The sequence below is a fragment of the Lemur catta genome, chromosome 18 (genome assembly GCF_020740605.2).
Source record: "Lemur catta isolate mLemCat1 chromosome 18, mLemCat1.pri, whole genome shotgun sequence".
In the NCBI taxonomy this organism is placed as follows: domain Eukaryota; kingdom Metazoa; phylum Chordata; class Mammalia; order Primates; family Lemuridae; genus Lemur; species Lemur catta.
This window is the reverse complement of record NC_059145.1, coordinates 20,885,567-20,901,005: the sequence shown is the minus strand read 5'-3', so window position 1 is coordinate 20,901,005 and position 15,439 is coordinate 20,885,567. Positions and strand designations below refer to the sequence as shown.

Here is a 15,439-nt window from a genome sequence, read left to right as displayed (position 1 = left end):
CTCTCAGATTCTGATGATTAAAGGAAATTTAATCGTTCTTCATTGGCATTTGATCTTTAGCCTGCTGTAATCTACCAGGATATCCCTTCATCCATATTTGATACTAAAAAGACATTTCAACTTGTTCACCAACCGTAAAACAGAAGGAACGTATAGACAAACCACATTACTCAGAAAATAAGAGAGCTTTCCCCTACACTCATTTAGCTCATGAAAGCCTACTGTGATTAAAAAGGTGAAGAAGGCATACTCCTCTAGGTGAACCAGAATGACTGTGCAGAGCCAGCGTGAGGAGTTTCAACATTTTCAAAGTGCTTTCACATACGTTGTATCTTGTTTCATCCTTAGGACACCACCTCGCAAGGTAGTAATGGCAGGTATTTTTTTGTTCCTGTTTCTTCCAGATAAATGGTTTGCCCAAGGTCAGAGGGACTGGTACCCAGGGAGGTGTCAGGTTTACCGGTCAAATGACCCCCTGTGATGCACCAGATCAAGGGGTAGCAAAGTATAGTCTCACTGTCTGTTTTTATAAACGAAGTTTCACTGGATCACAATCACACCCATTTGTTTGCATACCATCTATGGCTACTTTTGCGCTATTAATATCAATAGCAGAATAGACTAGTTGCACAAAAAAAAAAGAGTGTATGGCTCATGAGGATGCCCTTGATAAATTCTGCCAACCTCTCTGCATTAGGCCACCTTCTTATAAATATGACCCAAGTTATGAACCCTATTCTTGAAAACAATAAAGCTCTCACCGAGGGTTGCAACATTCCTATGCCTACTAGCTTTGGAATCGGTGCCTGATAATGAGACAGTCTGTTATCTTCCTCTGGATTACCGTATCCACTACTGTGTCACCTGCAAAGGTGGACGGCAATTTTTAGGGGGCATACAATACCAGCGGTGCTTGCCACTTACCCTGAAATTGTAACACGTCTCACAGCCATAAAAAGCCTGGGGTCACTGGGAGGGGGCATGCATAATGCCACAGGACTGCAACACACAGAGGGATACTGAAAGCAAAAAGGAAAGAAGAGGTTAAGTGAAGGGGCAAACGGTGATACCTCGAAAGCAACGCAGATACGCGAGCCTTACGTATTCCCTGTTTGCACACGACGGTTACCTTCAATACACAGGCGTGTGTCTAAGTGTCTAGCTTATCCTTTCCCTTCTAGTAATCAGTATTCAATCTACCTCATAATCTGTATTACAGAATCACAGTAGGAGGATGCAAAATGTTATACAGCTAAGAACAACGGCTATTCCTGAAGGCCCTGCCATTCACCTAGGAAGTTTAGTTCTTTTAACTTCCACACTTTCTTATTTCTCACGACAAATTCTCATCACTAAGACGCTAACACGTCCTGAGAATAAGGGCAAGATTAGCTCCATGAGCCCAAATGATAATTTTGCTGTGAGTTTTGGTCTTTTAGCTACGCTCAATGCATGTAGAAGCAACAAGAAGAAATAAACACGCAGACACGGGCACCCCGTGAAAAACAGACAAGCTCTCTCCTGCCAGCCAGACGCAAAGTCTCACTTGCCACAGCGAGCAACTCTCCCTTGGGTCCCATTTCAAATGCAGGAGGAGGTTGTGGAGACAGCGTGTGCCGAGGCCGCACGCTTTCACGGCTTAGTTGGGTTATTAGAATAGTTACCAAACCTAATTCCAAGTAAGTTGAAGCTGCTGATGGATAAGTCAGCTCATCCTCAAAGCACTTTCAGCAAGTTTTTGTGAACAGCTGTCAGTAGCAAGGTATCATATGCCGGGGTCTTTTCTGCATAGATCCTTGAGATAATAATGCCATTTATACTGCCCTCAAGATTACAGAAGGGACTCTCTATAATACAGAAAGTATTAAAAGAATAAATAAAACTATAAATGAGTAGAAAGCAATAAAACTATAGAATAGTAGAAAGCATGAGACTTAGGGGTGGGTGGTAACTGCTCTCTCTCAGTAGTAAATTCAGGCAATACTCTGTGAATGTATGTGTTTTCTAACCTAATCAGATGGAGAAGTTGAAACTAAAAAGGAGATGCATGAAGTTTTATGATTTGAATAGTCACGTATCTCCGGAAACTATGTGGGTTGTCTGTCTACCAGAACTCAGAAGAGACTTCAGAGATGGTGCTCCCAGTGGGTGTCCCTTCTAGATATGAGATAAATTCAGGCCAGATTTGTCCAGACTGTGTTTTCTAGGTATCAGTTGCCTAGTGTGCATAAACCGTTAGCCAAATATATCATGGCTTAAGAATCTTCATTCTTATATGAGTTAAATGTGCTGTGTTGGCATTTTTTTCTGTTAAACAGGGCAGCTTATGAGTATGATAGGAACACATCAAAAATACATTTTAAGTTAATTTCAGTTGGCAAAGGCTGTAATCGTTCAAACTTAATTGGTGAACTCATTAATGAGCAACGGCACGACGAGAAAGAGGACCATTGTCATCGACTTATCAGAGCAACGAGATAACGAAGTTAATTATATTGTTTTCAATGGATTTACACTTGCTTCCTTTTAGACTCTACATTTCCAAACATTTGTTCTGACACACCATGTGTTTTCTCCTCTTAAGAAAAAACTATCCGCTGTGGACTCCTCAAGGAAAAGTCGGCAGATCACAGCTCTCACATCAGGGCGAGGCAATTGGAAAACTTTTCTAGCCTTTATTATCTACTTGTAAAATGTTATAAGCCTGTAAACTAGCTAATTTATGAGCCGTGTTAATAATTTGCTCACACTTGAACGCAGGTTTTGCAAACACAGTTTCCAGGGATGTGGGAGGATAATTTGTAGGTCCAGCTTCTCTCCTAAGGGGACACTAACTAATTTGACACAGTAACATGACATTGATGGCGGGGCACACTAATGACCATCCTCCAAGACAGGGCTGTCAGCCTGTCGTTCCAGTGAGAAACCGGACTGCTTCCACTGCTGCTTGGGACTCGATGCTCAACTAATTATTCAGACAGCGACATTAATGAGAGCCCTCATGTTTATTTTCAACATACTAACCAGCGCTTAGCTTCCATTTGTCTGATATGGTCACTGATTAAAATGTGTTTCATGAATAGTAAATTTGAACTTTCTAATACAACAAAGAAGCGCTGCAGAAAAATAAGGAACAGCCAATTGGAAAACCAACCTTGTCAACTCAACTTGTTTTCTGCCTCATATATCATCAAGGACAAAGTGACAGGTAGTAGGAAATGCCATGAGTGCCAGGAAAAGTGAAAGGAATATTTTTAATTACATATGTCTGTGGACAAGCTTGACTTTTGACCAAGGCCGCTGGATCACAATATGGTCAGGTGCAACTTCTGTCTCAAATAAACTTCACTAACTTTATGATACTGAAGGAAGATTTTTAAAGTTAGTTTTTCCATGGAATGACCAAAAGTCTTGCCTTAGTGTGCTTTTCCAATCTTAGAAAAGTTTGAGCTTTGATTAAACTGCCTAAAACATGATCTTCACGAACATCAATAAAAGCAGTTGTGTCTTTTCCAAATCTATTGTAAAACTATACTGCTGAGAGGTTTTCTTAGAAGTGTTTTTTTGATATCCTCTTATACATTTTGTTTCTAGTCTACTAAACCTTGTAATCAAGATCTTTGTACTTTAAATTTCTATTTTGGTATGATAAATTTTGTCCTTCATTTTATGGTGATTATAATCCTAAAATATTCATAAAATCATAATTTAAAATGAATAACTTTTAAAAAAGGAGTAGTTAGGTCTATCAAAGGTATTGAAAAATTGAAAAGCCTCCTGATATGGTTCATTGTATTTAATTGCAATTCGAATTAAATAACCAGTAGTATTTCAACAAATGCTCTATCTGCCACCGTGGATAAAGAATTCTACTCAATACTGAGTATGGCTTCTGATTTTATAAAATAGCAAAATAAATATGAGTCCATGTAGATCACTTGGGGAATGAAAATGTCATTGCATGCAACATTTCTTAAGTATGTATTTCTAAACTTACTCACTCTGAGCTAGATCTGTAATTTTAGAATGCCAAAATGCCTAAATGGCACACAACATGTGGGAAGCAGATTCAGACTGCAGGCTAATTTTTAAAATATATTTAAACAAGTATCCAGATAAATTGTTCCAAACCAACATCACTGTCTCCAAATGCTGCTCCTTCTATGGGTACCTGTTACAGGCAGGTTCTCAGCACCTCTGGGTAGTTTGTTTAAGGCAAGCATTTGTCCTCCATAATAATCCAAGAAAATATGGCCATACTGTGGCAGAGATTGGGGAGATGCTCATCAAATCCATTTCTTCTTCGTTTTGGACACACGGCTGGAATGTATCTTCTAGCATCCCTCGTAGTTAGGTTGGGCCTTGTGACCAAGTTCTGGCCAGATACATGGAAGTGGATACATGCCTCACTCTGATCAGAAGCCTCCTGCACCATCTCTAATGCCTCCTGTCTTCCCTTGACTGGGAGCCCAGAGATCCTGTGGAGAACTCCTGTTCCTGGAGATAGTGGAGTCACTGGATAGAATGAGCCGGGGTCCCTAAAAGACCATATGGAGTAGAGCCACCACCTGTCCCCATCGACCAGCACCACACCATGAGGTGCCTAACAAATAAACCTGCATCAGTAAAGCCTCGGAGATTCTGGAATGTTCGTTATGGCTGCCAGCATCTCTTACCCAAATACATGGACTTTTCTAATTTCTCCCTGGCTTTTACATGTGTCTCCACGCAACCCTAAGTAAGCAGAAGTGCTATAAATTTGGGGAAATTTCTGATATCTCATTATTGTGATTCCTGGCTCCCCTAAGCTAAGGGTAGAAAAGGGAACGTGAACCAACAGCTAATGTATTCCGAAATTTGTCAGGCATGTCTTTCCTTACTTAATCTTCCCACAGCCCAGGGAAGAAGTTTGATTCCCATTTTTTAGAAGAAACTACTGAGACTCTAAGAAGTGAAATATAAACAGATGCCACAGAATATGGATCCGGCTGACATTTTCTTAGTTGAATACCTGTTGGCTTTTAATACTCAAACTTCATAGAAAATACGTATTTCTAAATAAGACATTTTTGGCTGTTGCTTATAAAAGAAAAAATTCTATGACATGCCCCAATTTAATACATCTTTAACAAAATACATGAGAGAAAAGTGTCAAGCTGCAATATAACTAACTGGTAGCATATCAGGAACTTCCATAGAGGCTTTGAAAAACTAGCAACAGAAATGATGTTGCTCAGATGTTCTTGGTGATTAAAAAAAAAAAAAGCCATATTTCAAATACAAATGGATGTTGAGACCATATTAACTGTTGAATAATCAATGTTTTAAACATTTTTACATCTTTAATGTGATAGCTGTTAATACATATAAGGCATTTTACTATATTTCAGTCACATTTTAGAGCAAGGTTGGCAAACTTTTTCCATAAAGCAATATGCAGTGAATATTTTAGGCTCTGCAGCCATAAGTTCTCTAATGCAACTACTCAACTCTGCCACTGGAGTAGGAAAGCAACCATACATCGCCATACATGAACAAGTGGGTGTGGCTGTGTTTCAATAAGACTTTATTTATAAAAATAGGCACTAGGCTGGTCATAATTTGCCAACTTCTGCTTTAGAATATTGATGGGGGCGTTGCATATTGACATATAACACATTATAATTTTTCCTATGTAAAATAATGGGATATGGGCTCTGGTTAGCATTTTCACTCAGGATATCTGGTTGCCAGGAAGGGATTACTGACGTGAAGGGGGAGTAGCCTCAATCTGCCCAAGATTCAAGAGGTGACAGTTGGCAGGTTCGGCTTTCACTGGAGGTCTTGTCACACTGCCCAGTTCTTTGCCAGAAGTCACACCACCTTTCCAAGGACTCGTGGGCCCACATAGGGAGCTTATTGGGGTGCGGTGCCATTCTGAATCAGCCAGGTAATATTTGTAACAAGAAGAAAAAGCTGCAGCTTTTCTCATCCATACAGTCAAGCCTCTGTGTTAACGTAACATATTAACAGGTGACGGTTACCTTAAATGATCTTATATTAAGGAGTTGTTTTTTTTTTAAAAGCAAAATAAATAATATGTAGATTTTATTTGTTTATTTATTTATTTATTTATTTATTTTGAGACAGAGTCTCACTCTGTTGCTCAGGCTAGAGTGTCGTGGCATCAGCCTCGCTCACAGCAACCTCAAACTCCTGGGCTCAAGTGATCCTCCTGCCTCAGCCTCCCGAGTAGCTAGGACTACAAGCATGCGCCACCGTGCCTGGCTAATTTTTTCTATATATATTTTTAGTTGTCCATATAATTTCTTTGTATTTTTAGTAGAGACGGGGTCTCGCTTACTCAGGCTGGTCTTGAACTCCTGAGCTCAAAGGATCCACCCGTCTCAGCCTCCCAGAGTGCTAGGATTACAGGCGTGAGCCACTGCACCTGGCCAAAAGTTTCAAAATCAGGCATGAAGTTTCCCTAAATTAGAACCAAACAGCTTTCTTGGATTTGGAGGATGTCTTTGTTGACCAATTTCAGAGTAGCAGTTACGGGTCCAATGATTGAATATGCCAGAAACAATGTATCAAATATATGATCCCCCCATTATTCCCTCAAGCATGTAAAGCTACTGTAATGACAACCTGGTTCACTTTTTATTGTTTTGGATGGCAAAGCTCAGAGATACACACACATAGAGATATGTTTTTTAAAATAAATTTCAGTTCCCTATTAATGTTTTATTATATTCAGTAACAGTTAAGCATACAAGGTGATTTGAGACATAAAATGGAAAAATTTTATGAATCTGTTTTACATTAAATGTCAATCAAAACAGAGAAAAAGTAAGTAGAAGATAGTCCAGTCTGACAAAGGAATATTTTATAGTCATTAAAAATGGTACCAGGAATGGGGAAATGTGTGCAAATGCTTGTTATAATGTGACATGAAATAAGATAGAAGAATTTTATCTAGAGTAATTCTCAACTGCATAAAAATAGGTGCCAATGAAGAACAGAAAAAAATAAAATTCACATTGCTTGTCCTAGGGGAATGGGATTAGATTATATTTTCCTTTAGGATTTTTTGTATTTTCCAAAACAAAGTAATTTCAAAAATATCAGTTATACAATTTGAAAAAGTAGCTTCAATATCAAAAAGAAATTTGCTGCACATTTCTCATCATTTATTAATGGCTCTTGATTATCTTTTTTCCAGACTAGAAGTGTCTTGAAAGCAGAGATTCATGTTATCGGTCATGCCACTAACATGGTGTTTATGATATCTTATGTACTCGATTAGCATTCATTGAGGTAAGTGAATAGACCACCTTACTTTTTATAAATCCTCTTAATGAGATTCCATAAATAAATTAAATTTTTATACTTCAAGCCTTTAACAGAAATTAAATAATTTTGTTTAAAGAGGTTGATTGCTTGCGGATTATGGCTGTAAATAAATTGCTTGACGCAAAATTATACTTTCTCCTCTTTCCTTTTTCAATGATGGCACACAATAATTTGTCTTTTAATAACTTCAAACAAGTCTGAGTCATTTGCTCATTAAAAACAAAATACATCTTGATCACGAAGCTTGGCATTTCATAAATATTTACCCCAAATGCACTGCTTGCTTTGATTGACAAGCAACTTCTGTGCAGGAGAGAGAAGACCTCTCGTGGCAGCTGGGAGAAGGGGGCCAGGCTGCCTTTGCACCTATTGTCTCCTGTGGAAGCTCTTTCCCAACAGCCAAAAACCATGGTGTGATCAGCATTCATTATTGTTTCTCTCTCACCCCGAGTTCACTCCCTGCTTGCATCCTCTCAGTGGCTCCCAAATACTCTTAGCATGGAGACCAAAGGCCTTCCTATGGCTCACAAGTCCTGCACGTACTGGCCCTGCAGACCTCCCTGGCCCGCAGCCTAATGACACATCTCCACTGGCCCTGCCAAGCTTCTCGTTGAGCCTTTGTAGTGGGCTGGAAGGATGGCAGGGAGGCACACGGAAGGCTAGATGAAGATTTCGGCTCCTATCCTAAGAACCACCATGGTCAGCAAGACAGTGAGGGGGAAAGCCTCATAAAGTGCACACTCCATGATGTTTTCCTCCACTTAATGTATCACCATTCCCCATATTTTCTGGATGAAAACAAACTGAGTTTAGTAAACAAAAAACTCAAGTCTTAAAACCAACTTCAGTCTTCTCCGTAAGACATTACGATAGGTCCACAGCAAGCCCATAACGATGACAAGTGGGAAAGGACTAGTTAGTCCTCAGCAATACCACTGTGCTCTTTAACCCAGAGTTGTCAACTCTAGGAGTCGGGGAGAAAAATAGTGCCAACTGCAGAACACAAACAGATGCTGCCACCTGAGAGCCCATCAGACTAATTCATCTAATGGGGCTGAATATTTCATCTGAGGTGGATGCTGCAGGCTATAGCTGAGTCATCAAGAAATTGTCCTGCTAAATCCTAAAGAGGAAAATGGGCTCTAGGTTAGGACTTAAACAAAAGACATCCTCTTTCTGACATGCAAAAAATTAAGGGGATTTATTAATAAGCAGTCTACAAAAACAGAAGGTATTCTTCTTCATTATGATCAAACCTCAGTAGCCAAAACCAAGTAGTGTGTTGTTGGGGGCTATCCCATGATAATTAATTCCATTTCACTTTCTTCTTCCTAGGCACACGGAAAGATTAAGCTCCCAGTTCCAATCCCAAGTTTGCTGCCATTTGTATGCTGAGACCACATGACTGATTCCTCGTCAGTGGGACAGGAGGAGAAGCAATGTGTACCACTTCCAAGCCCCATGGCAACTCAGCTGTGCTCCCCGTTCCTCCTCCCCGGTGACCCCAGAGACCCCACGGCAAGGACAAGACAGAGGAGGTGCCATAGACATGCACTTGCATGAACGAAGCACAACGTATTCCTTATTTACATTAAGTTACCAAAATTTGTGGGTTGTTGGTCACAGTAGCTGGCACAACACGCTCTAAGATCGTTTAAACCTCACGAAAGCCCTCATCAGGTCGTACCTCAAGTAAACACTTATTTCTGGATTTGTGTCCACATCTCCATCTTGACCCCATGGGACCATGTCTTAATATTCTGCGTGTGCCCCTTTTAAGGAAGACCCACCACCATGTCTTCCAAAAATCGACCACCGCTACCCAGAATGACAGGTAATCAATCCAGAGCGAACGCACTGACCGGACAGTAACTTGCTCAGGCTGACCAGGTGCCAGACACTATGTTTGAGCAGAATATAGCTTGAAATCGAGACAAATGAGGTCCCTCCCTCACGAGGCCCACAGTTTACCGGGACACACCAAGGAAAGCACATGGGAATGATTCGACAGAGATTTAACCTAAGCACAAGAGGTCAGAAAAGTCTTCATGGAAGAAATGATCCGTAAGCCATTCAATTAAAGGTGTTAGGTAGACAGGGCTGGGTGGAGGGCGAGGAGAACCACCCTAGCATTCTCCAACGGCACCGTTAGTCAAAACAGACATGAGCAAGCATAAACACCAGGCCCGAAGATAATCCATCTTCTGCCTTCTACAATGACTTTAAAAATATAACTCGGGAGTGTCAGGACTTCCAAACCGAAAACAAGGCCAAATATATTGAGTAATACAGAAATAAAAGAATGCTATTATACTCTGCTAAGTGTCTCAACGGTGTAACTTAAGATAAAAACACTTTTCTACCACCGACAGGGAGAAAGGAGTTATCCACACTAAAATTGCTTTTCTAAATTATCTGAGAAAATAGTAGCAAGAGAAACGAGGTAGCCTCAGTTCACAGACCCCAGTACTAGTCCTTCTTAAAAATCCACCTACCTCCTCCTTCATAAACATCATAATTATCCCTGAAAAACAAAGTTGGTTTTGTTTATTCTTTCACTCCATAAACCCATCAGGAAAGAGAACTAGACTAGGGTGGAAAGGCCCAGGTTCCAGTCGACACTGGGTCACCACTCAGCTACACAGCCCTTTACCGCACAGGGGTCTTCTCAATTCCTCCGGACACCAGGGAATGCGGAGAACTCGCTCGCTGCCTCTCCAGCACTAAAATCCTACCACGGGCTTCTCAAACTTGAATGCTCATCAGAACCACCTGGAGGGCTCATTAAAACAGGATCGCTGGGCCCCAACCCCACAGTTTCTGATTCACTAAGGCTGCGGTGAGGCCAGAGAATTTAAATTTCTAACAAGTTCCCAGGTGCTGCTGCTGCCGCTGGTGCGGGCGTCCCACTCTGACAACTGTGCTCGGCAGCGCTGTGCTTCCAGCCCGGCATCTCTGCACACCTGTGTCCCATCCCCAGCCGGAAGAGGGGCGTCTCCTTCAACCAGGACCAGCCGAGTCTGTCTCAGATGCAGCATCTTTCAGGGTTCCCTGCCCGGGTTCAGGGAACCAGGACCTTATCCTCTCCCCCAAGGAAGCCTAATCTCAGGAAAACACCTGAAACTGAAGACCATTCCCCTAGCAACAGTCCCTGAATCAAAAGTCACTGCCTCCCATTCCTCCGCATCAGTCTCAAAATAAAACCCAGCCCTTTGCCATGGGACACAGGGTGCCGCTGACATTCCTGACCCTGCTCACACCAGCCTCACTCCCTCACCTCCTTCCCCAGAGCACACTGGTCCCTCAGCTCCCATGCCACATCAGGCTCATTCCTAACTCTGAGGCTTCACCCTCATCATTCCCTCTGCCTGGAAGGTTCTTCCCCAATCTCTGTGTAGGAGGGGATCATCCTTAATCTTTAGATCTTAAATCAAAAGTCACCTTTTCCATGAGGCTTTCGCTGACCAGACTATCTAACTGGCCTTCCCAAGGTATGTTCTTTCCACTGTCTATTTTCTTCATGAGTTTGCATAATATGTAGATATCTTGTTCCTTCGTTTCACCTGCTCTCTGCTTCCCTCTGCTAGAGGGCAAACTCCATGCGAGCAGGGCCTTGGTCTGTCCTGCCTTGCCATATGCACTCCTCCCCCTGCCATCTATATAGCACAATGACTGCCACACAGCAGGCACTCAATAGATACTTGTTGAATGAATGAATTACTAAATCGAGTTATTCTATGCTATCCCTCAACTTAAAAAAAAAAAAAAGCTAAGGAAAAAAGAGAAACCCCATCACTCAAAGCTATAATATTACAAGCTACAAACCCCAGAGTGATTTGCAACTGCACATGACGAGACTAAGGGTACAGAAATGACACATTTATGCTGAGATTTCAGGCTTCAGAAATCGAAGTGGGTTGAAGGCTGGAAGAGATTCCCCCTCGTAAGTTTCAAATCATCCCCAAGAGGCCCACCCTGTCCTCTACAAGCCATCTCAAATGATGTCTGCAACCCATGACTTCTTGAACTTCTTTCTAATGTCACTCACTCCTGGGGCCAGGTGCAAGAAGAAAAGCAGGTACTAAAGTTCTTTGCAAGCCGAGCTCTTCTACCCTGGACGACTCCGAAAAACCACTTGTAAGTATTCGATGTTAACCACAGTTTGTAATTTTGTCACAGGTGTTTGACTAAAAAGGGGACAGAGCCTTTTAAGATAGTACACCCATATTATGTCATTGTGTATATTCCGTACCACACCTAAAAGCTGACAGAATCCTTTCTTTCTATGCCATGGCAACCAGGAGAGTTAATGCTGCATGATTCTGCTAAGAGGATCCTATATGCTCCAAAATGTTCGCCTTTACAAAAAAACATGTTAAAGTAGAATTTTAACACAACTTGTCATAAAAGCTGACACTAGTACACTGGAGAGGAAATCAAATGACATGAGTTGTACCTGGCAGTTCAACAGAATATAGGATAAATACTCTTTGTAAGGCAGCCAAAGCATTGGTTAGAAGTTCAAATGAGGAAGATGAAGTGAATGAATATTCAGAGTATACTATACCAAATGATTTTTCTATAATTATAAAAAAAATCATTAAAATGCACTAAGCTTCACAAAAAGCAGCATGGTGGGGTGAAACTGGTGCCAATTCTGTTTTGGACACTAATTTACTTCTTGTGTGGCTTTGGAAAAGTCATGAATCCTCTCTAAAATACATTCTAAGAAGACGTAATGAATTCAATCATCCTGAAGTTTAATTCTAGTCCACACACTCTTTGAGATTGTGAATGTTTCTGGACATGGATCAGGCTGGACAGACACAAAGGAAAGGTTGAACTCACCTCTAACTTGCTCATTATCAAACAAATGCTACGAAAACCGCTTCCTTTAAGGAAAAACTAAGGTGTGGGGTGGTTATACTATGGTTTGTTGGATCTGTTCAAATAAAGTTATGTTTCTATATACTGCAGGAGGGTGAGTTGATGTAGTAATTACCTGTTACTCTTGACAAGTAAGGTAATTAATGTAGCAAAATACCACTGCAATGTGTGTAAATTTAGACCACCATAATTAAAGCACCCGTCTGTTCAACAAACTGTTCAATTAAGAAAAAATATTGACGGTGTACATTTTTTTGAAATTAGAAAACGTATGGAATGAATGAATCTCCCTTGGTTGACATCCATTTCTAGAATGCTTTCTCAGTGGGGTGCATCCATAAAGGGTATTTAATGGAGTAACTTCCACTAAAACACAGAAGTGTTTCTGTACATATACCATTAAGACAAGAGTCTCTTGTGGAAGTATTTTATTTACAATTCTCATTCTATAAAACATACACCTGTCAGAAAATGAATTCTAGGAGTATCTGAAGCCCAAAACTATTGCAGGTAGCAAAAATCAGGGAGATCATTATTGTGCAACTATCCAGGTAACTATGCCTATCGTCAAGTATCATAACCAGAAAGTACCATTATCAACTTGTCAATTTTAAAGAGTTGGAGATACTGAACATACTATGTGCAAACCAAATAGATGCAAAACTCCCGGTACTCTGAACAGATACACAATGGTATCAAAGTTGGCTTCATTATTCTTTTACTTTTACTTCTTCCTGTGTCTACTGGCCATTTCATTTCCAGACCCAAAATGTGAACATCTTGAACAAGGCTAACCAGCACTTCCTTCACTTTACAGCAAAACTAACCTCTCCCTTGCTAATCTGCTCTAGAAAATCTCTAGCCACGCCAACAGTTAAATATCCAAAGAAATTAAATCAGAACTGCCATAAGACTAAGAAGAGAGAAAAAAAATCTGTTACCAGTTCAGTAGAAACGTAGTTACCTCTAAACACATTCATGGGGGGAAAAGAAAAAGAAAATATAGAAAAGCGCTTCTGATATCTACACGGTGAAGTAGAAAAATGGTCAGGATTTCTCACAGCTTGCTCTGAGAAGGAAACCCCAAGGGTTTTTTCTCTAATTATTCTACTCAGATAAATTCAGAGGAAGACACAACAAATTGGCCTGAGTAAAGAAACAGCTGGAATTCAGACTAAACAGTGCGATATGAGAAAGAAATGGTATATAATTTTGATGTTATTTAATGATGCATACACTTGGAGTTTTTTGGTTCTTTTTTACATTTTTGTGTACCGTATCTTACCTTAGGAGATGTCAAAGTCTAGAGAAGTAACTGAAAGGTAACTTCAAGTAAATTCTCAGCTTATCATACTCAAATTAAGTCCTAAATGTTCCATATCTGAGAACTTGGATATATCCCCAAGTAAAGAATACAGAGTACAAGGAGACATTCTAGACTTAAACGCAGTGAGGAAATGAAACAGAAAGTTTCTCCAAGTCAAATACTCCAATTTCACACTTTGAAATAATAACAACATCATTAAAAGACAAGGATGAAGAAATCACTTGTTCTAGCTGTTGATATAAACAGAGCTTAAACAGTCCTAGCAGGGAAGATGATTTTAGAAAAGTAGCCTTAGAATTTTTATTACATGGTGGCATTGGAGTGTTAACTTCTAAAATGAGGATTTAAGAAAAATTTTGTATCGTTTAAAGGAGGCTAAATTTAATTATGGTAGAGACAGAAAATAAAGAGACATGATTCGGGGTTCTGATGTAAGATCCATGGACTCCAAACTAAAATTTTTGATTCTCCAAAGAACAGAGGGAAAGTCAATACTGTTTTTTCTCACTGGGTAAATTTATGGGAGATGAAATCTCTATAAGCATTTATTTCAAAGATTACGTCAAATGGCATCTGATGGGCTATGATAACATTACAAAATATTACTAAGCCATTTCACAATGATTCTGTCATTTGATCCTCACAAACTATTGAGGTAAGATCAATCCCATCTTATAGACAAGTAAACTAAGGCCCCAAAACAGCTAAATGATGTGGGTCAGTTTCCAGAAGCTCAAGTAGTAGAACAATATGTTCTCCCTAGAATGGAATAAATATGTCTTTTATCCCCTTTGAATCATTTATACAGAACACTTCAATGATATGTTTGCCTTAGTACTTAGGGTTCTGGCTTGTGTCTTAAAAATCATACCTTAAAATTACCAGGGATAGTGGTTAATACGTTCAAAAGCAATGGTGGTGTAAGTTGTTAAGTAATCACCCAAGAAGGGAAAAAAAGACCTGGTTTCAAATCTGGCTTAGCCATTTAGTAGAAATACCAAACTGGAACTTGTGACCCTATGAACTCAAAATAGCTTAAGAAGCCAGTTATATCTAGAATTTGCTTTGCCCCTAAAGAGGACTCAAGGGAAACACCACCACCATCTTCAATTTCCAACTTTACATAAATCAGCTCTTAGTTTAACTTTCGTTTAGCCTTTTCCTCTTGACCCTTCGATGGCATCGCACCATGGTCCGCTTTCATCTCATAGACAGAATCTGAGAACCATGGAGCTGGGGAATGGCTTTTACAGGTCACAGACACTCTCCAGATGTGGAAACTGATGCAAGAAATTGAAAAAAGGCAAGGGCAGACACAGAAGGGAAGAATTATCACAGTGATACCTGTAGTAATATTTATTCATTTTTTGCCTACAGAAACTTGAAAGTGAGTAAAATGCAAAATAGATTCTTCATCCTTTTTCGTTCTCAAAATTAACAAAAACTGGAGAAAAAACTAAATGGCGACTGGGTGAGCAAACGCAACTGAATTGATATTAAGGTGTTAACACGTGTGAGTCAATGTTTCCTTGGTTTAAGCAAATTTAAAAGACTTCAGTGGGCCACAAAGATTCACTAATGTGAAGTTACCCAAATTTTGACATATATATGAACTTCATGCATACTGCCTTTTTACATAAGGGAAAATTCCTTTAAACTGGACATGAAAAATGTGGAAAGTTAAGACGGATATGTAAAGCACTGTTGACTCCTAGAGGTAAATGTCCTCTAATATTTAACTCTAGCTTAGACATCCAACAAAATAATAGTAATTTGAAATGCTTTTTATTTAATTAAGTATATATCATGAAGAGGGGAATATTATTTTTATGTGTCATGTGCTGCACTGAAAACTATTTTTATATAATCTCATTAACCCAAAGGTATCTG

At 39.9% G+C, this 15,439-nt stretch overlaps 1 pseudogene across 1 annotated transcript in view; it reads right to left on the bottom strand.

Moving 5' to 3' along the window:
- Positions 1 to 15,439, bottom strand: part of LOC123623007 — a 342,887-nt pseudogene that overhangs the window by 138,288 nt on the left and 189,160 nt on the right. The window contains exon 4 of the transcript XR_006729732.1: positions 925 to 1,019. The product of XR_006729732.1 is annotated as a forkhead box protein P1-like (transcript). The remainder of the gene's footprint in view (positions 1 to 924; positions 1,020 to 15,439) is intronic.